Source organism: Elephantulus edwardii, unplaced genomic scaffold (genome assembly GCF_000299155.1).
Source record: "Elephantulus edwardii isolate Elephantulus edwardi_28Jun2011 unplaced genomic scaffold, EleEdw1.0 scaffold00093, whole genome shotgun sequence".
NCBI lineage: Eukaryota > Metazoa > Chordata > Mammalia > Macroscelidea > Macroscelididae > Elephantulus > Elephantulus edwardii.
In genome coordinates this window covers 1,689,181-1,712,246 of record NW_006399843.1, presented here as the reverse complement: position 1 = coordinate 1,712,246, position 23,066 = coordinate 1,689,181, and the positions used below count along the sequence as shown (strand labels likewise).

General features: G+C 39.6%; 1 pseudogene; it reads left to right on the top strand.

Annotated features, from left to right (window-relative positions):
• Nucleotides 1-14,209: 14,209 nt before the first annotated feature.
• LOC102867722 lies at nucleotides 14,210-14,524 on the top strand (annotated as a pseudogene).
• Nucleotides 14,525-23,066: the final 8,542 nt, after the last annotated feature.

The following is a 23,066-nucleotide window of genomic DNA, read 5'->3' as shown; positions in this document are numbered from 1 at the left end:
TATAGGGATTTCTGAATACGACACTCTGTTCCTAGTTTTACCTATACTTTTTAGATTTAATCTTATATGAAATTTTATGTTTTATGTAACACTAATGTGTGAACCTCATAAACAAGCAGAATGAAGACACTGACTTGTGATAAAATTGATTATGAAAAGTAATGGTTTAAATAAACATGTTATGTTTTTAATCCTATTTGTTGTAAGAAAGTTTTTAAGTCTGTCTGTGCTTGCTTATTCTCAACTCAAACTCATTGCTGTTGAGTTCATGGCTCGTAGTTGGCCCTCCAGAGGGCTTTCAGAGGCTGTAAACTGCATGGGGGGAGATGGCCCATCATCCTCCTGTAAAGCTGCTGGTGGATTTGAGCTGCCAGAGAGATGCCACCTATGGCTTAGCAGCACAGGTCTTCATGGACTAGACCACCAGAGCCCTCCTCTCGGTTTGAAATTAAAAATCACACCTTCACTTAGGGAAGATAGAGATGGATGCATTGGTATTCTGGCTTCTACTTTTTTACTTCTCATCAGGCCATAGTCTTTTCAGTCACTTGCTGTGCGTCTGAGAGCTGGACAATGACTAAGAATGAAAGAAGAATTGATGCCTTTGAACTGTGATGTTAAGAGTGCTGAAGATCCCATGAACTGCCAAAAGAGCAAACTGCTCAGTCTTGGAGAAGATGCAGCCAGAGACAAAGATTTCCTTCTTGGAGGCAAAGATGATGAAGCTTTGTATCACATACTTTGGGCATGTTGTTAGAGAGGTTATTCCTTGGAGAGGGACATGATGCTTGGAAAGGTGGAGGGGTGGCAAAAGAGGAAGACCCTTGACCAGGTGGATTTACATGGAGACTGCAGCAGTAAGCTTGAGTGTTTCAGAGACAGTGAGAATGGCATGGGATAGGACAGCATACAGATGAGTGGTTCATAGGGTTTCTAGGAGCTGTACTTGATTCATCTTATAGCTTCTTAATAGACTTAAAATGATGACCTATCTAATAAGTGATATATAATTATTAAAAACTATTCCAACTTTTCAGTTACCCTGTGTGGATACATGGATAGAAAAGTTGATCACCAAATGAGCAATTTGACAAGATTGTACCAAAGAAGCTAGTCATAAAGATTTGGGTTTTACTTGGTATTCAACTCTTTCATTGCCATCATACAATATAAAAAACCCTGAAATGAAACAAAAAAAAATTGCTGTGCTATTTATAAGCTTTTATTCTGCAAAATAATTTACTTTTCCTGAAGGATCTGACTAGGGTGGAAAAACATTAAAGAGTTAAGAGGTAGGTACATCCTTTAAAAATTGTTTTACCTTTATGTAATCTTGATTATATGTTGTGAAAGTGACCACAGTTAACATTCTTAACTCCCCTAATTCCTCCTTCACATTTTGGTGGTTTTTTTTTTTAATTGTAGTAAGATATTAGAATAGGTCTGTCTATAGGATGAAATAGGATGAAACCACATTTATCCTTGGAGGCTAGGATTTTAAAAGTCCTGTCTCACGTATTTGGGCACGTGGCCAGGAGGGATAGATCCTTGGAGAAGGACATCATACTTGGAAGGGTGCAAGGACAGCGCAGGAGAGGAAGACCCCCGGATGAGATGGATTAATAGGTAACCAGGGCACAGGGGGTAGGTGTGTCGGAGTCAGTGAGACTGACTCAGGACAGTCTTCAGAGATACTATACATAGGGTTGCTGTGAGTCACGGGCAACTTGATGGCATGTTAACTATGACATATTACAATAACAAATGTTTGATTTTATGTTTTTCACGAATACTTTTCCTCCTCTCATTTTCGTTGAATGGGAACTGACTCATAGTTGACCTCCATTGGGTTTCTAATGCTAGAAATTGTGCTGGAGGAGATTGCCCATCTTTCTCCTTTGGAACCACTGGTGGATTTGAACTGCCAGAAAGCCCAACTTTTGGGTTAGCAGCACTGCTTTCTGTGGCCTCTGCCCAGAGCTGCACATACACACTTCAGCGACGTTCATTATGCTGATTTATGCTGTGCATTTATCTCCATTATCAAATCTCTCAATTTTCCTCATCTTTCTTAATACAGCTCAGCTTCTCCTCAATGAGCAATTCCTTCCTTCCTCCACCTCTCTGCCCATCATGATTAATTTTAAATCTGTATAATATCCTTGTGCTGAGGTTGTTGGTGCATATGACTGAATGATAGTGGTATTCACTGGACTTCCCTTGTATGTGTATGGATATTATCCTGTCGCTCACAATATTGTATTTCAAGACATAGGACAGAGCAAGGGAACACTGCATGGTTCAAAATTGGGAAGGGTATATGCCAGGGATGTGTCCTATCTCCAGACCTTTTCAACCTATTTGCAGAACAGAGTATCTGGGAGGCTGGGTTCTATGAGGAGAAGTGTGGCATCAGGATTGGAGGAAAATTCAACAATCTGCGCTATGCAGATGACACATCCCTGCTTGTTGAAACTGAGAAGACCCTGAAGTGTTTGCTGCAGAGGGTCAAGGACTGCAGCCTTCAATATGGATTGAGGCTCAATATCAAGAAAACAGATTCTCACCACTGGGCCAATTGGCAGCATCAGTATTGATTGTGAAGACATTGAGATTAACAGGTTTCGTTTACTTGGCTCCACAGTCAACACTCTTGGCACCAGCAGTCAGGAAATTAAAAGACATATTGCAATGGGAAAGTCTGCTTTTAGAGACCTCTTCAAAGTAATGAAGAGCAATGATGTCACTTTGGAAACTAAGGCATGCCTGATCCAGGCCATGGTCTTTGCAATCACTTGCTGTGAATCAGAAAGCTGGACAATAACTAGGGAGGATACCAGGAGAATTGATGCTTTTGAGCTGTGGTGTTGGGGAAGAGTATTGAAAATACCATGGACTGCTAAGAAAACGAACAGGTTTGACCTAGAGGATTAAACCAGGCTGCTCCTTGGAGGCAAGGATTCTGAAGCTTCATCTGACATACTTTGAACATGTTGCAAGGAGGACAGGTCCTTGGAGAAGGATGTTACGTTTGGGAAGGTGGAGGAACAGTGCAGGAGGGGAAGACCCTCTGTGAGGTGGGGTAATGTGGGTAGGTGTGTCAGAGACAGTGCGATTGGCACAAGATAGAGCAGGGTTTAGGGTAGTTGTACATAGAGTCACTCTGAGTCGCAGGTGACTTGACAGCACATAACAACAACATATCCATGTGCAAGTAGACATATCTTAGAAGTGAAATTTTCTGACTTTCATGCCCCTTTCTTTTTTATTATTGTTATTTTAATGAAAGTTTACAGAAAGTTTGGGTTTTCATTCACTCATTGTTGTACATTTCCCTCCCTTCCTCCTCTCTTCAGTTTGTAATGTACCTCTTGCTCCAGATTGTTATACATATAATGCCTAATCATACATTCCTTTCAAATAGTTCTTCCCTCATTTGTTCCAATGCAGTCTTCATCATCTATCCACAAATTCCATTTTTCTCCCATACCCATGTGCCAATCCTACTTCATAACAGTGGTGTTATGCAGTATTTGTCCTTTTGTGATTGAGAACTTTAAAAAATTTTTCATATTCTATTAAATGCTAGTGAGTATATTACATTGTTTTTGCTGTTGTTATGTGCTGTCAAGTTGCCTGTGACTCACAGCGACCCTATGAACAACAGCCCTAAACCTTGTACTGTCCTGTGCCAATCTTACTGTCTCTGACACACCTACTCCCATTACTCCAGTCACTGAATCAATCCTTCCCATTGAGGGCCTTCCTCTCTTGGGCTGTTCCTCCACCCTCCTAAGCATGATGTTCCTCTCCAAGGACTGGTTGGTCCCTCCTCGAAGCTCTAGTTAATGCTTTTACAGTTAGAACTGCTATTTCTTGTTGGTGGATTGGCCTATTTATCTTTATAAATCTTATAAACTTTTATTTACTTTGTCAATTTTTTCTGGGATCAAAATATATCTCCTGGTTTATTTTTATTAATGTTTATGTAATGCTTGTTCCCCCCCCCCTATTTTTTTAGTTTGCCTGTGACATTAGACATTATTCTGTTTGCAGGGTTTTGTATATAATATGTAGTTGGGTCATGACTTTTAGCCTATTCTACCAGTTTTTGTCTTTTAATTGATACACCTAAATGATTTCTATTTACTGTACTTAAAGATTTATTAAAGGTTAAGTCTTCCATTTAGTTATTTGTTTTCTGTTTGCACTATTTTGATCTTATAATCCCAGCCAGGTTACTAGATTTTGAAAAACAGTATTAAATATTTAATATATCAATAATTTTTTTTCAGTAGTTGCTCTACACATTTTATTATATAAATACAACTTGTATCAGTCTATTGGTGTCACTATTTTATCAGTTGGAGTGAAATATGAAAATTTTATTTCCTTTTACATTCTACTATCCACCTCCATGGGCAAAATATTTCTTTTGTTTCCAAAATGATAAATTTTTTTAAAAAATTGTTTTTTAGTGGCTTGGATACAAAGTTTGTATACACTGTGAATGGTTAAAATCTTGAATGATCCAGGAAATAGCAAAAGAAGACAAAGGAAATACAGTAACACTACTAAAAATAATTGGCTGACACTGAAATATTTCAAGAAATACTATATGGTCATGAGCCAATGATAATGAAGGAAGAAATTATAAAGCTGTACTGAAGGCATTGACAAAAAAAACAAGACCCTGGGAATAGATGCAATATCAATTGAAATGTTTCAAATGATATATGCAGCCCTGGACATGCTGAGCAGGAAATTTGCTAGGAAATTTGAAGGACAGCTACCTGGCCAACAGACTGGAAGAGATGAATGTTTGTTCCCATTACCAAGAAAAGTGATCCAACAGAATGTGGAAATTATTAAACAAATCATTAATATCACATGTAAGCAAAATACTTCTGAGGTTTATTAAAAAACAGAACAGTAAGTACATAGACAACTGCCAAATGTCTAAATTAGGTTTAGAAGAGGTCATGGAACCAGGGGTATGATTGCAGAAGTCAGATGGATCCTAGCTGAAAGAAAAGAATATCAGAAGAATATCTATCTGTGCTTCACTGACTATGCAAAGGCTTTTGACTATGTGGATCATAACCAATTATAACTAACATGGAGAAGAATGGGAATTTCAAAACACTTGTGTTTGTGGGAAACCTATACTATGACTATACTATGGCTGTTGTGTGAACACAGCAAGGGAATATTGCGTGGTTTAAAATTGGGGGAAAAGTGTATGTCAAAGTTGTAGCCTTTCTCCATGTATTTTTAATCTATATGCTGAGTAAGTTATTCTGGAATCTGGACTCTGAAGAAAAATATGGCATCAGGACTGGAGGAAGACTCATCAATAAGTGAGGACTTGAAGCACTTGCTGGAGAAGGTTAAACACTGCAGATTTCAATATGGATTGCACTTCAACATCAAGAAAATAAAAATCTTTACCAATGGACTGATAGGCAACATCCTGATGGGTGGAAAAGGATTGAAACTATTAACAGCTTCATCTAACTTGGATCCACAATCAGTGCTTAGTATCAGGAGGTCAGAAGACATAGTGCACAGGGAAACTTTGTAGTCAGAGATCTCTCCAAATTATTGAGAAGTAGTGATAAGTTTGAGCACAAATGTATGCCTGATTTATGCTATGGTCTTTTCAGTCACTTCAATTCAGTTGAACAATGACTCAAGATTACAGAAGAATTGATGCCTCTAAACTGTGTTGTTGGAAAAGAATACTGAAGATCCCATGGACTGCCAAAAGGACAGATATATCTTGGATAAGGTTCAGCCGGGGTGCTCCTTGGAGGCAAAGATGATGAAGCTTCATCTCAGATACTTTGACATGTTACTAGAAGAGGTTATTTCTTGGAGACGGACATAATGCTTGATAAGACAGAGGGATGGTGAAAAGGAGGAAGACCCTCAAGCAGGTGGATTGACACAGTGACCATGACAATGGCCTTGAGTGTGTCAGAGATTGTGAGGATGGCACAGTGTTCAGGTCAGTTTTTCACAAGGTTTCTATGAGTCATACTTGATGGCACCTAATAACCCACCTTCATTTAGGACATAATGAATTATAGTTATATATAATAAAATATAATGTTATTTCCTTTAATTGTGTTTAAGATCATATAAAATAAAGTTATAATATTTGCTTCCTATTCAGTTCAGGTTGGGTAATTGCTATGTCTATGTTCTATCTTCTGGTTAACTGATCCTACCCCTCCCAATGCTCACATTTTTCTGCTAAGTCCATCTGGGCCTCCAGTGATAACTAACCCAGGAATTTCCTCTGCTGGACAGTTGGGAATCCCGACTCCCCAAAGTCTCATTAACAAACACCAAGGTGGTAGTCTCGTGATCACTGGGTAAGGGTGAATATTCTGATTCTTCACGTGACCCACCATGATGCCAGCCCATCACGTGAGTGAAGGTGGTTTGTCAATGCCAGGAGCTGATGGAAGTCCAGGCTTTCAGGCATCACCTCCAGTGACAGCACAGAGGGTGGCAAATCTCAGCTCTTTGCTTTGCCTCTGTGACCCAACCAGGTTCGAAGTCTGGTTATCTGGTTATATTCTGGCAAGAGTAGAACTTTGGATATCCTATCCAACCTTCAGTGGTGTGGATGTGAGTAAGGTCACAGTTTATATATTTTTTAAAATATGATGCTAGGCTAGAGTAGGGCAGTTATTGTAGAAATCCTTTGTCTTCATAGGTGGACTTTTTCCTTGATCTTAGACTAAAAAAAAAATAAATCTTTTTTGTTGGTGGGGTTGTTTGGGGTTTTTTTTTTATGCACATGTTGATATTCATGGATTTCTGGCCCTTTCAGTTTCAAGTCTGGAAGCTGTGTGGCAAACAAAAAATGGAAAGAACCTGCTATCTCTTCCAGAATCATCATATATTTTATATAAAATGTGTATGGATTTTAGCTGTAGTAGCTGTGTTATGTGTCACTGAGATGGAATCAACCCATAGCTAACTTATCTTCTTTCCAGTGCGTTTTCAGAGGCAGTGAATCACAAGGAAGGAGATTGCCCATCTTTCTCCTGTGGAGCATTTGAACTATGTGCCTTTGGATTGACTGGCAGCACAGCTGTTACCCACTAGGCTCCTAGAGTTCTCTAGATGTAGTTAAGGGGAAGCAAAGGGGAAAAATATGCCAAAAGCATAAGTCTATGTACCACTTATTTTGTCAATTAAAAAACAATTGACCTTCAAGTAATTATTACTTTTTTAAATGAAAGGGTCCTTGTTAATAATACAAAATTCCAACTTCCATATTTATTAATATTTTCTTACTCTGTTATGGTGGTGGGATATATGTTCTTGTGTACACACATAGCTAGTGTTTTAAAGATAAGAATTTCAAAATTTCTCAAAAGAAACTTGCAATGATTTTATTTAGCAATAAATAAATATAATGTGTATTATCTCTGACTTGTAATCTAAGGCATTTCCATTAAGCAGTATGTGCTTACTAAAAGTCCGCAGTTGTTAGTGTATTAATGGAAATTAGATGGAGGGCACAAGATGTCAGCCAGGAAATTAATAGGATCCTATTCTGGTAGGTGCCTTGCTCAGCCAAGAACAGGGAATATAGAAGAAAGATCTTTAATTTCTGCACCACTGTTTTTTTTGCCAACTCTTGGGAGGTCCTGGACTCTTAGCCTAACCTAAAGAGTCTTATGTTTTCAGCCTAATTAATCTTCACTTTACTTTCTGGGAAATGCACTTAAAATTTTATGGATAGTGAAATAAAGTTCCTGATAATATAACCAGTATTTATCAAATCAAACTAAGATGTATTTCACCTCAAACCACTGTAGAAGACTTTAGTCTTCTGAAATTATCATGCATTGATGTGGCTAATAATATGTTCAGATTTTACAGTTGGAATCTACCAACTTCAGAAGAAGAATTGCTGTCACTAGTCCACTCCTATAGGCAACTTCTTTCTGTTGATTTGTGCCATGAGGACACACACGTTTCAATACTTGGTTTTACTTGATGTAGTAGAGTCAACCCTGACTCATGGGAACTTTATGTATAACAGAACAAAACATCTTCATGATTGTTGAAATGTTTGGTTCATTGTGACAGTTGTGTCTATCTCATTGAGGGTTTCTTTTGTTTCTGTTGACCCTTGACCATGACGCTAATTTCTAGAGATTGGACATCGTACATTAGAGGTATGTGGCTTCAATCCACCAGATGTTCTGCTGGAGAAGGAGGGACAATCTCCTCCTATACCAGTCAGATCCGATTTGACAGCATGTACACACAAAATAATAAAATTTAAAAAGAAAAGAAAGACCAAAGTAAGCAAGTGAAGTTTTGGCCAACTCACTTTTTTAAAATAATTTTCTATTTTATAGTGATTTATTTATAAAGTTCGTATACATTGTTTTTCACACTAATCTTTGCCATTTCCTTCTCCCACCCCTCCCGCTACCTATCACATTGTGCGGCCCCCTGAATACCTCCCCCTGCATCTTCACCCCTCTGCTATCACTCTTCCCCCCTTAGATCTTCATACACATTCTACAACAATGGTTTTATACTCCCACTCACTTTAAGGAACATTCTAGTTTCATTTGTTCTAAGATTGGCTTGTTCATTTTCCTGGAAAACCATAGTATATTTCATGATCTTCAATATCACAATTCTAATGCGTCAAGTCTTTTTTCAATGATCCATTTTTACATGCAGAAGAGGTAATGGGGAAAAAAGTAATAACTAATAGGGCAAGTTTCAACCCACTGCCCCTGAGTAGATTCTGACACACAGTGACTTATCAGGGTTCTGAGGCTTACATTTTCACTTGAGGAGAAGACTCATCTTTCTCCCTTGAAGAGACTGGTGAGTTTGAACCATTCACTTTGCTAGATGCTTGACACGATACACATTATGTCATCAGGGCTTCCCAAAGTTGTACTACTACTTTTGTCTAACTAATCAAACATTTCATGTGGAATTATGATCAGAAATGAGAACTTAATCCCAATGTCAATGGGAGAAATTGGAGGAGTTAGATATGTTGTTATTGTTATGTGCTCTTGAGTTGCCTGTGACTCGTAGCAACCCTATGTCCAACAGCCCTCATCCTTGCTCTATCCTGTGCCAATCTTACTGTCTCTGACATACCTACCCCCATTATCTCAGTCACACTGATCAGTCCATCTCGTCGAAGATCTTCCTCTCCTGTGCTGTCCCTCCACCCTCCCAAACATGATGTCCCTCTCCAAGGACTGGTCCTTCCTTACAACATGCCCAAAGTATGTTAAATGAAGCTTCAGATTTCTTGCCTCCAAGGAGCAGCCTGGTCTCATCCTCTTTAGAATAAAACTGTTTGTTCTCCTAGCAGTCTATGGTATAGTCAATACCTTTCTCCAGTACCACAACTCAAAAGCATCGATTCTCCCTATCATTGTCCAGCTTTTTGATGCATAGCAAGTAATTACAAAGACTATGGCCTGGATCAGGAGGCAGCCTTAAGCCCCAAGGCAGCCGGGAAAGAAGCGGCCATGTTGTTCCTGGTTTGGCTGCCTCCTCCCAGGCTCTTGGGAAGTTCTCCTTGCCAGAAGGAAGGAGCATGGTGGTGGGAGCGCAGGAATCGTGGCAAGCTTTTGGAGTCGACTGCTTTTCCAGAAATGTGTCTGAAGTGCAGGTTTGCTCTGTCCCTGGAGTGAGGCTAGTCAGCCTGGGCCTAGTGGAAAGGAAGCTGTGCTACCAAGCCGAAGGTGGGTGATTTTAATCTGTGGCCCTCAGCCAAGTTCAAATTGTCTTCCCTTCAAACATTCTTCTAGGTGGTATAGCACTTGTCTGTGCGTTGCTGTACAGAGGTAACTCGTGGTTGCTGTGATGCTGAAGACTGTGACAGTGATGTGCCAATCATGGTAATGGGTACCCATGGTGGACAGTGTTGGCTGGAGCTTCCCAACTAAATCAAGCCTGGAAGCAGGAGCAGCATCCACTTCCGAAATGGCTTGCCTCTGGAAACTCTATGTACGAACAGTGCTCAGGCTGTTCGTTCATAGGGTCACTATGAGTCTCTGTGACTCGACAGCATCAAACAACAACAACAATGTGGCCTGGATCAGGAACACCTTAATCTCCAGACTGACATCATTGCTCTTCAGTACTTTGGAGAGGTCTCTGACAGCTGACTTTCCCAATGTAATTCATCTTTTAATTTCCTGGCTGTTTGTACTAAGGATGTTGATTGTGGAGCCAAGCAAAATAAAGTTGTTAACAATCTTAATCTCTCCACTATCTATCATGCATGATGCTGCCAATAGGCTTAGTGGTGCAAACAAAGCATTTTCTTGATGTTGAGCTCCAATTCATATTGAAGGATACAGTGCTTGACCTTCTGCAGCAAGCACTTCAGGTCCTCCTCAGTTTCAGCAAGTAGGGTTGTGTCATCTGCATAACACAGATTGTTGATGAGTCTTCCTCAAATCCTGATATCAATATTTCTCCTCATCGAGCCTAGTCTCCTGGATAATCTATTCTGCATATAAATTGAAAAGATATGGAGATAGGACACTTTCCTGAGTTTATTATGAGCATATCTTCCTTAGAATTTACTTCAACCCATGACAATGAAGTATTTCTTCTTGGTCGTATTTATTTTTAAGTTAATATTTCTTTTTAAATGTTAAGTTAACATAAAAGAGTAAAGACGTATTTTTCAGAAGGTATCTTTTTAAACAAAAATTTTTTTTATGCTGGTTTACTTACAAAGTTTGTACACATTGTTTTTCACACTGGATCTTTCCCATTTCCTTTACCCACCCCTCCCTTCACCCATGAAATTGTGCGATCCTAGGATTAACACCCCTACTCCCCACCCCAGTCTATCCTCACCCCTTTGCTCTACCTCTTCCCCTTGGATCCTCATGCACAATCTACAATAATGGTCTTATACAGTATTTTCATGACAATGAATTTGAAATTGTAAATATATATGTGTGTCAACTTCACTAAGTCACCGTTGCCATTATTATGTAATTATTTATGATTTTGATGATGCAGATTTACAGAAACCTATTTAATGACATAATCATCTCTCCTTACGGCGTTTGATTTAAGGAGATTGTTGTTATGTACCATCGCATTGGAATCAACCTGGAGATGATCATCTGGTGGGTTTTCACAGGCAGTGAATCACACAGTAGGAGATTGTCCATCCTTCTCCCCCTGGAGCAGGTGGTGGCCTCAAACTGTGTACTTTTAGTATTGCAACTTAGTTTCTTGCCATTAGGCTACCCGAGATCCCTTTAAGGGGGGGTTAGGGTGGAATTCAATACCTTTAATCCCATCAGAACCCTGATCCGATGTTAAGGGAGTTTTCCTGAGGTGTTGCTTGCGTTATCTTTTGTTTTACAGAGAGAAAAGGAGAGAGAAGTGAGAAGAGAGTGTGGGACCTTAGGAACACCAAGAAAGGAGGGGCAGCTGTCAATGTGTCTTTTGAGCACAGGCTTTTCTGCTGGCAAGCTTCTAGAATCAGGAGACACAGAGAAGATTTCCTCTAGAGTTAAAAAAAACAAAACAACCCTCAAACTCATTGTCATTAGTTGGAACCAATTTATAGCTGATCCTCCATTGAGTTTCCACTGGGCTGCAAATCACATGATAGGAGATTGCCCATCTTTCTCCTGAGTAGCAGCTGGTGGATTTAAAGCGGTGCAACCCCTTGTCAGCTACACTACCTGAGCTACCTTCTCTCACATCCTGAATTTGAGCCTCTGGTCTCTCACATTGTGAAAGAGTAAATTTATTGTTAAAACTATCCTCTTGTGGTGTCTCTGCTATGAAAGCACTACATAACTAAGACACTTATTAAGTTTAATTGTAATCTTTTTGTCATGGTCTGACTGTGGTTTTTATTGCAATTTATTTTCCCTAAAATAGCAATATTTTGATTGACTGGGCTTAGAGTTAAATCCTGAGCCATGGATTTTGTTGTTGTTAGGTGCTGTTGTGTACAACTCATAGTGACCCTGTGAACAACAGATCTAAACCCTATCTTATCCTGGGCTATTCTTATTATCCCCAACACTTTTGAGCCCAATGTTGCAGTGTTTTTATCAATTGCATTGAGGGTCTTCCTCTCTTTCACTGATTTTTCCAAGCATGATATCCTTTTCTAAGGAATAGCCTCTCCTGAGAACATGCCCAAAGTATGAGAGACAAAACTTCATTATTTTTGTTCCTAGGAGCACTCTGGTAGCATTTTCCTCAAGACATATCTGTTTGTTCTTTTGGCTCTTCAGCATTTTTCCAACACCACAACTCAAAGTCATTAATTTTTCTTCTGTCATCTTTATTCGTTGTCCATTTCTCAGAGGCACAGCAGATGATAAGAAAGACTATAGCTTGAATAAGGCACATTTTAGTCTTTAAAGTTACATCATTTATTTTCAGAACTTTGGAGAGGTCCTTGAACTTTTCCCACTACTATATGTCTCCTGATCACTTGATTGCTGGTACCATGGATATTGATTGTGATCCAAGAAAGATGAAATAATTAACAATTTTAATCTTTCCTCCATCTATCGTGATTTTGTCTACTAGTCCAGTGGTAAGGATATTTGTTTTCTTGATGTTGAGATATAATCCATGTTGAAGGCTGTTGTTATGTTGAATTGCCATTGAATCGCCTGTGGCCCATAGTGATTCTGTGTACACCAGCTCTGAAGTGTGCCCTGTCCTGAGCCAGTTTCACTGATTCCAACACAACAACCCCCATTGCCGCAGCTACTATTTTAATCCATCTCATCCGAGGTTTTCCTCTCCTGTGCTGTCCCTTTACCCTTCCAAGCATAATGTCCATCTCCAAGGACCAATCTCTCCTGGCCACGTACCCAAAGTAAGTGAGGTGGAGCTTCAAAATCCTAGCTTCCAAGGAGAAACTTGGTTTCACCCTCTCCAAGACAGACTTATTTGTTTTCTTGGCAGTCCATGGTATGTTTGAGACTCTTCTCCAGCACCACAACTCAAAGGCATCGATTCTTCTTCTGTCATTCTTAGTCATTGTCCAGCTCTCTGATGCATAGCAAGTAATTGCAAAGACCGCGGCCTGGATTAGCTGCACTTTAGCCTCTAGACTGACATCATTGCTTTTCAGTACTCAGGAGAGGTCTCTGACAGCAAATTTTTCCAATGCAATTTGTCTTTTTATTTCCTGACTTTTGGTGTCAAGAGTGTTGATTGTGGAGCTGAGCAAGCTGTAACTGTTAACAATCTGATTTTTTCCTCCATCTATCATGGTGCTTCCAATTGGCCCAGTGGTGAGAATTTTTGTCTTCTTGATGTTGAGTTTCAATCCATATTGAAGACTACAGGTGGTCCTCCTCAGCTTCAGTAGGCGAGGTTGTGTCATCTGCATAACATAGGTTGGTTTTTATTAAGTATTTCCAAAGAATTTATTTTTCTTTGTAAAATTGATTATTTTAAGAAAAATTAGCCAATAACTATATTTAAAAACCTAAAATCTATGTATGTATGTATGTATGTATCTCTTTCTATATCTATCATTTCTGGTGCTCGTTCTTCTCTTTAGGCACACATCTGATAGAATTGTTCATTTGTCTCAGGGATCTCTTATTTTGCATGGTGAAAGCTGTCTAGTAAAGAAGTTTTCAATGATTAAAAAATTTTTAATTTCTTCAAATTTTCAACTATTTGAAGAATTTTTTTAATCTCCTCGTTTGTGAAAACTATTTTCACTTGGTAAGTATTTTAAGCCTGTCTACATAACACAGGTTCTTGTTAAGTCTTCACCAACTCCTGATGCCACATTCCTCCGCATAAAGTCCAGCCTCTTGAATGATCTGTTCTACATATAGATTGAAAAGGCATAGAGACGGGATGCATCCCTGATACATTCCTTTCTTGATTTTAAACCTGTAGTCATTGATTTTCTACAGCAAGTACCTCAAGTCTCCACATTTTTAGGAAGCAAGGTTGGGTCATCTTCATAATGTAGGTTGTTGAAGAGTCTTTTTCCAAACCTGATACCACATTCTTCTTCATAAAGTCTAGCTTCTTCAGGGCCCCGAAGCCAGTGAGGTCGTTCCTGTCAGGGCTGTAGTGGCAGGAGGGAGCCCCGTGGAGGTGCCCTCCCAAGTCAACACACGGCCCATGCTGATTACCTGGCTCTCTGGCTTGCACTGTGACTGCCGATGTCATGAGTAACAACCCAGTGCCTAATGTTCTCCAGGCCAACAGTGACTTCATGGTGAGCTACGTGCTGGGACCTTTCTTCCACATCACAATGGTAGGGGTGGTGATGGCTGTGATAATGTGTATACAGAAGAAAAAAATGGGTGGACTGGCTTCGACACCACCTGCTCCTCATGTACAGCTGTGACCCTGCTGAGGAGCTTCACGAGGCAGAGCAGGAGCTGCTCTCTGATGTGGAGGACCCCAAGGCGGTATGTGGCTGGAAGAGTGGCTACCAGCACAAGTGGATGCGATGCCCTTGCTGGACGTCAAGACATGAACAGACAGACCCCTTGGCCTCATCTCCTGAGCCTTGGGCTCCAAGGGCTCATAGATTGCTTCTTCCCTTCCCCTCTCCTCCTTTTGCCCACCCAACTTCTACTGGGTACTGGATCGCTTATTTTTTTCTTCTTTTTCTCCTAAGCCTATGCCAAACAGACAGTTCCTACCTTCAACCCTTTCTGAGCTCTGATCTGATTACTCATCCTCAAGTGCTGACAGGTTTTCCTTCAAGGTGGAGGTGACTGGGAGGGCTTGGCCCTTTTACATAGTTCTTGGAGTCTGGGTGATGCAAAGGGTTAATGTACTAGACTGCAATGGTTATAGAGGGCCAAAGACCTGGAAATCTACCTAAAAAAATCCAATTACAGGCTCACATGGGGTAGCCAAGTCAGAACCATTTACTTTTCTAGACTTCTCCAACTTGGCTTTGACAATAGACTACCAAGAGGGCTCTGGAGTGGCTTCCATGGTGACTAAGAACCTGATGTATAGTATTCAGTATATATTTTTTGTAAATAAAATATTTTGTGGCTACAAAAAGAAAAATAAAAGGTCTAGCTTCTTAAATTATTTGCTCAGCATGCAAATTGAATAGGAATGGAGAAAGGATACAGCCCTTTGTTGATTTTAAACCATACCATGTTCCCTTGTTTGTTTGAACAACAGCTTCTTGGTCTAGGTATAGATTTCATATAAGCATACTTAAGAGTCCTGGGATCCCCATTAGTCTCAATATTAGTTGTCCAACAGTCAAAAGCCTTTACACAGTCAATAAAACACAGAAAGATATTCTGATACTTTCTACTTTAAGCCAGGATCCATCTGGTATCAGCAATGATATCCCTGGTGCCTCAATCTCTTCTAAACTTGAACTTCTGGCTCTTCTTTTTCTGTGTACTGTTCTAGTTGTTTTTGAATGATCTTCACCAATATTTTGCTCACATATGGTGTTAATGATATTATTCTAGAATTTCCACTTTCAGTTATGACAAAATGCTTGCAGGCCTGAAAGGGTTGACTGTGAGATAAACACTGAATTTACTAGTTAGCTATCACTCTTATCCACCCAAATGTTTGAAATAAATTTTAATTCTTTACTACCATGCCTGTGTTATATTGCTTAGACTGCATAGCATTTTTAATATGTAGAATTTGCAAAGAATGATTCATCTGAGAAGCGGCTTGTAGGCATGGAATTGGGATTTGTAATCTGAGTTTCTGTGGCTTTTGATTTGGAGTTCATACTTTTAAAAAGTGTATTGTTATTGATTTTTTTTCTAGTCAAATCTACTTTGAAGCTATAATTTTCAGTTGCTTGGGAGGGGCATTTCTTTGAGATGTTTTAACCAGAGACTAAAGTGAATTTTGTATATGCTGCATGATCTATATTTTAAGTACCCTCATTCTATAACCCTCTCCAAATATTTATTGTGAATATTTATTCATCTATGTGGTGTGATTTGACAAATTTATATAATTTAGTAAGCCATATACAAATTTACCTTTCACATTTCTAGAAAGATCATGAAATAGTTATTACTTTAACATGCATATTAAGACTAAAACAACAACAGTCTCTTTCTGAAACTCACTTCCGTCAAGTCTGTTATGACTCACAACGACCCTCCATTGGGTTTCTGTCAGTCACAGTCAGGAGAGACTTGATGGACTTGAATAACAGAGCCTTTGAGTTAGTCACTCTACTTACTGTGGATTACATCACCAGACTGCCCTAATCTCTCAGTCGCAGTGAAAATGCCAGGACATTTAGCTTCTGTGCCTGGCATTGATCCTGTCATCTTATAAATACTCCAAATTACTTTATATTTATGGTTTATTGATGAATATTTATAGGAATCCTCAAAATTCTCAATCTCAGCTTCATCAGATGCTTTCTAAATTCTTTCCTTGAGACTGAAATGAGGTTCACATTTTCTTTTTAGAGCTGAGAATAAAACAAAGAAAAGCCGTAACATGTAGTTAGTTTTATTAGAGACATTATTGAGAATAAGAAGACAATCCATGAGTTGAGAGAAAATAGTTGCACATTAAATAATTCCTACAACTTTGTAAGAAACAATATACTTTAGCAAAAAAATGGGCAAAATAATTACTTCACAAAAGGATAGCCTAATGATGTATAAATATATGAAAGATGCTCAGTTTGATCTGTGTCACTGTCTTTGTGTGCTGTTGAGTTGATTTTGATCCATGACTCAATATGACACAGTGTTTCTTAAGCTGCACTCTTTGAAGGTGGAGGTTGCCAGATCTTCTCTTCCAGGAGCCATTGGTGAGTTTGAAGTGCTAACCTTTTGGTTTACAACCATGCATATAGCCATTGCACAGACAGGACTATTTTATAGATCACCAGGGAAATGCCGATGAAAACGACAGTGAGGTACTACACATCTGAAAGACTAAACAAAAAAGAAGAAAAAAGGAAAATGCTAAGTGCTGATGAAGATGAGGACTAACTCTTTATCTACTGTGAATGGCCATTTATTTATAGAATTACTTTGGAAATCTGGTTGGCAGTATGTACTAACTAAGGATACCATACATAGTATATGCCACGAGCCAGGATTTCTTGCAAGAAATGTATAGTGAAATATTGTCACTGAAAAGATGTATACAGTTATAGTAAGACCATTTTTAAGAGTGCCACACTGGAAAATAGTCACATACCCATGAACATTTGTTGCTAGGTACTGTCCTAATCTGTTTTCCTGATATGAAAACCCTGTGAAGAATTAGCAGTAAAGTGACTGAATGAATTATGACAATCATACAGTGTAATATTTTACAACAAAGAGTAGCAACACACGATATGGATGAGTCCCACAAAGTTAAACAAAAAAGTATAAAATCATAATTTCTGGTTCTAAGTATATAAAGCTCATGAATAAGGAAAATCAATTTATATCTGTCGTCAGGTTAGTGTAATAGTCTTGATCTGGATGCTAGTTATATGTGAGCATGTACTTTGAATAATCCAGTCAGCTCTACATTTATGATATTGTACATTTGAAAGCAGGGTTTTACTTTGTAATGGTAAGAACGTAGTAAGTTTCAAGGATTATGTTGTTGTTATTGGTGTTGTTGAGTTGAGTATGACCCATTGCAATGCTATGAGCAACAGATCAGAACCTTGTCCTGTCCTGTGCCATCCTCACACTTCCTTATACATCAGAGTCTATTGCATCAGTCAGTCACTATGTCAGTTCATCTGGTTGAAGGTCTTCCTCTCTTTTGCCAACCCTCCACCTTTCCAAACATGATGTCCTTCTCCAAGGAAAAGCCTCTCCTAGCAACATACCCAAAGTATGAGAGATAAAGCATTATTATCTTTGCCTCCAAGGAATACTCTGGTTGTACCTTCTCCCAAGACATTTATTCTTTTGGCAGTCCATAGAATGTTCAGTACTCTATACCAGCACCACAGCTCAAAGTAATCTATAATTCTTCTGTCATCCTTATACACTGTCAGCTTTCAGATGTAGAGCAAGTCATCAGAAAGACAGTGGCCTGAATCAAGAGCACTTTAGTCCTCAAACTGACATCATTAAAATTTGGAGAGGTTCTAGAGTGTCAAGAGACAGTGAAATTGGCTCGAGTCAACTCGATGGCACATAACAGCAGCAACAACAATAATCTTAAAGCTATTCTTTCTCATTTTATCTCACCTTGTCTTCATCCCCAAATTCATCTCCTGGTTCTCTTATTATTTGTTTCTCTGCACCAAGTATACTTTTCAGGAAATGTTCCATATGGATGAAGAGGAGAAGATCCTTGTTTTTCTGAATATGCTGTAGAGAATGTGGAGGGCAAAGTTAATAATATTGTTCCCAAATCTTTTAAGTGCATTTGAACTTCTTAGCTGAAATATGAACCTGAAAATACAGTATACAAATCTGTTTTTAAATAGCCCAAGCCCTCTCCATATACAGTGGCTAGCAGAGCACTAACATCCCAGTGCCGTAACCATTTCTCTGACTTGGATGAGTTGTTTTATTAACACTTCTAAATCTCAGTTTCCTCATTTGTAAAATATGAAAAAAGTGGAAACTATCTACTAAGAGTGTGGAGAAGATTAATCTGGCATGTGGTAAAAGCCTAATGTTTGCTACTATCTGTCCTATAAATTAGCTCTGGTAGAGTGGGATATTTTAGTATTACTCACTCACTCATTGCTATCGAGTTGGAACCAACTCATTGTAGGCCCTCTACTGGGTTTTTGAGGCTGTAAATTGCACAGGAGAAGACTGCCTATCTTTTTCACCCAGAACTGCTGGAGGATTCGAACCACCAGCAAAGCTCAACCTTTAGGTTTGCAGCATAGTTCTGTAAGGACTACACCGTCAGAGCTCCCCTGACATCGGATCAGGATGCAGAGAAGAAAATTTACTCATCAAAACATTCCAAGAATCCATGACTTAGGATCCAACGCACCAGATTTCTAGTCTCAGATCTACCAGTGGTAATAACTTCATGACAGAGAAAGTGACTCAATCTCTCCTTGATGATAAAATGTGACTAAAGATTGTATGCTACCTACTTCTAAGGATTTTTAGGTGGTTAAATATGAGCCTGGAACCTGGGTTCTATCAGGAAACAAACATCCTAGCACTAGCGGGCAAGAGCAAGAATAAATGCATGGTGTGCTGGAGTCTTCAGGTGGTGCAGATGTCCAATGGGCTTGGCAGGATTCCTGGGATGATTAAATGAAGTGATGTGTATAAAGGAGCTTTGGAAATGACAACGTTTTATAAGAATAGTGAGGGAAAGAATCCATTTGTTTTTACCTCAAGAATAAACTACATTTTAATGGAAGGCGATCTACTCAAGGTTACAGATTTAACACTTGTGATGTTTTATTTTTAAGAGTTAAAAGCCTAGATGATATTTTTTGCCATAAAAAAGTTCCTTAAATCACACCATTAAAAAGGATGCCGTTGTCAAGTGCACACAGAAAATGGTGCACAGTAAGTCTGTGTAAAGATGCAATGACTTGGGGTTGGAATTTAGTCTTTGAGTCATAGTTAATTTTAAAGATGAAATTCTGCTTCATGATTAATAATATGCCACTGGGATGTGGAGTAAAAAAATTGCAAGTCACATTTATAATCTCTAGTTAAATAAAACCCCCAGAGTCTGACCTGAGGAAGGTGGTTGTTTTTGTGGACTATCAAGTCAGAACCCACTCATAGCTGCCCCTCCAGTGGGTTTTCAGAGGCTGTAAATCACACAAAAGGAGACTGCTCATCTTTCTCTTGCAGAGTAGCTGATGGATTTGAACCATGTGCCTTTGTACTGACAGCACAACTCCTTAGTACCATGCTTTCTGTAGAAGGTAGGATGTCTAGATTACTGTCACTTTTGATTTGACAGGTTTTACAGACTGAGTAGCATGGCGGTGTGTCAATATCCCTGGGTCAGGAATCCAGAAATAAGATGATCCACTGAGGCACTCCCTGTGTGAGGACTGCCTTTGAATTGTGATGATGGTGAAGAATCTTGAACATATTGTAGACTGCCAAAAGACAGAACAAACCTGGCTTGGGAGAAATACAGTCATGATGCTTCTCAGCAGCGATGATGACAAGATTTTATTTCACATACTATCAACATGTTATCAGGAGGGACCAGAATGCTTGGTAAAGCAGAGAGTGAAAAGAAGACTCTGAAGGAGATGGATTAACAGTGACTGCAACAAAGAGTTTAGGCACAGGGGTGATTCTGAGGATGGTGCAGCCTGCATATTATTTTGTAATGCGTCCATAGGGTCACTATGAGTTGGAACTGACTTGGTGGCAACCTGCAACAACAATCCAGAGGTTGCTTGTTGTTGTTATGTGGCTTCAAGTCATCTGCAGCTCATAGCGACTCTATGCACAACAGCCCTAAACCCTGCTCTATCTTGTGCCTATCTTGCTGTCTCCGATGCACCTACCCCCATTGCCCAAGTCATTGAATCAACCCATCTCATTGAGGGTCTTCCTCTCCTGCACTGTCCCTCCACCCTCCCAAACCTGACACCCCTCTCTAAGGACTGGTCCCTCCTTGCAACATGCCCAAAGTATGTCAGACAAAGCTTCAGAGTCCTTGCCTCCAAGGAGCAGCCTAGTCTCACCATCTCTAGGATGAACCTGTTTGTTCTCCTCACCACCCATGGTATATTCAATCCTCTTCTCCAGCACCACAGCTCAACGGCATCAATTCTCCTTCTATCATTCCTAGTCATTGTCCAGCTCTCTGATGCATAGAAGTAATTGTGAAGACTTTGGTGATGTACTTAAAAAAACCCAACTGCCACGCAAATCCTAACAAACCACCCCCATGAAAAAACCCCAAACTGATTACTTCTTCTGAAGTCTCTGGCTCCAAGCAAGTCTTGCATTTCCTTTCAATGAGTTTAGAAAGAAGATCTTTCTCTTGTTCATAGATAGGCTGCTCTTCCAGAAGAATAGCACTTATGCTTTGGTCCAAGTTCCTGTCCCAGGAAACTGCTGACAGTTGCAATGTGATGGAGAAGGCTTCCTTGAAACAGACCTTTAGTCCCTAATCAAGGAAGAGAAGGTGAGGTGAATGATCAATAGGGTTTCTATGCAATTGCGAAGAAGGCTGTAAAATAATAGTTGAGAAACGAGGTTTGAGATCGATCAACCCTCTTACCCTCAGTGTGAGTTATTATCATTCCCATCAATTCTAGTGAGGTTTCCTTACTGACAATTTCATAGCCACAGGTAGCTGTGATGCACCTCTCATAGGAATATAACTGTTCTCAAGAACTTTTACAGCGTGGGACATGCAATGTTTTGTCATCATCACTCCCCAAAATGTAATTAGGAAAAATTCTCTTGCTCATCAGGTCAAAGTCAGAGTCGTTGCTGTTGAGTCAGGATGGACTCCTAGCTGATCTCACCCTTCAGTGGGTCGTTAGAGGTCATAAACTGCACAAGAGGAGACTGCTCATCTGTCTTTCTTGGAGCTGCTGGTGGATTCGAAGGACCAGTGGGGTGTGCGCAGCCTTTAGGCCAGCAGTACATCTCTGTGCAGACTATGTCACCAAAGCTCCTGATGGTAGGATCCAAATGTGGCTTATGCAGGTTTAAAATAGCACAAAGCTGAAAATTTTATTATTCTGGGTCCAAGTTGCAAAGGAATAGAAGCCAAAATACCTTGTAAAACAGCCTCTGAAAGGTGGGACTGGAGTCCTGGTCGATATCCTGGGCAGTGATGTGGGCCAAGCAGTGGATCAACAGCAGAATAAAGTTTCCCACAGACTTCAAACACTCTCTTTTAACAAACAATTTCTTTCCAGCACTCTGAGTGAGGAGAAGACCCCAACCATAGTCATCATTATCAGGGAATATTTCCACTACCATTCTCCCAGTTATAGTCTAAATAATGAGAGTAGCCCATTCATTTGTACTGCTGTAAGTCGTAAATGAATGAATGCATGTAACGTACATGGCCCAATGCTTGGCACACACCACTCAATGAATCTTGAATTTGTTTCTCCAGCAGTAAAAAGGTGATGAATTCTTGTCTACTTAATAGAGTTGCTTTGAGGACTAGTGAAACAATGCCTAGCAAGAATCATATTTACCACTGGTATATATTGTTAGCAAATTTAAGTCCTCTGAAAAATCTAGTTTTAAAAGTGCCTTTCAATTAGCACTGAGACACAAATGGAGATTTGTACACCAATGCTCGTAGCAGAATTATTTTATCATTGCAAGAACATGGTAACAGCTCAAATGTCTAACTGCAATTAAAAGAATTGAAAAATTGTGGTACATTTATACAATGGGATACTATGCAGAACCCAGGAACAATGCAATATTATTCAAAATGGGTGACCCTGGAGGACATTATGCTGAGTGAGGTATCTCAGTCACAAAGGGACAAATGCTATATGGTGCCACTGTTGTAGAATGAGGCTGGCATTGGGGTGGGGGTAAGACTGAGAAAAACTGGATGAAATATGTTTACGGCATTGAAGTCTATGGGGGAGAGAATAGTCTAAAAGTATTATATTTTAGGGCATTATTTTTATCGTAGGAGTGTGCAATGAGGGTTGCAGAGTGGATTATATTTGGGGGTAGAGGGTGGGGTTTGGAGAGGTGCGGGGGGGATTGTGTACCAATGAGGGAGTTTTTCTTTTGCTTTTCAAGGGGGGGAGGGGGGAGGGGGTTGTGCAGGGAGAAGGGTGCAACAATAAATGAATGGAATCCCAAAAACAAACAAACAAACAAACAAAAAACAAACACAATACCATGTAACTTTAGAGGGACTGAAGAGCATTATGCTCAGTGAACTAACTCAGTCCCAGAAGGACAAATAGTGTATGAAACTATTATTGCAAAAGTAGATAACTAGTAGAATGTGTATGAAGATCCAAGGTGGCAGAGGGTAGGAGCCAAAGGGTGAGGATGGGCAGGGGGGAAATCACAGGATCACAGAATCGATGGATGGATGGAGGAATGGGTAAAGGAAATGGGAAAGATCTGGTGGAAATCTGGGTAGACAGGGAA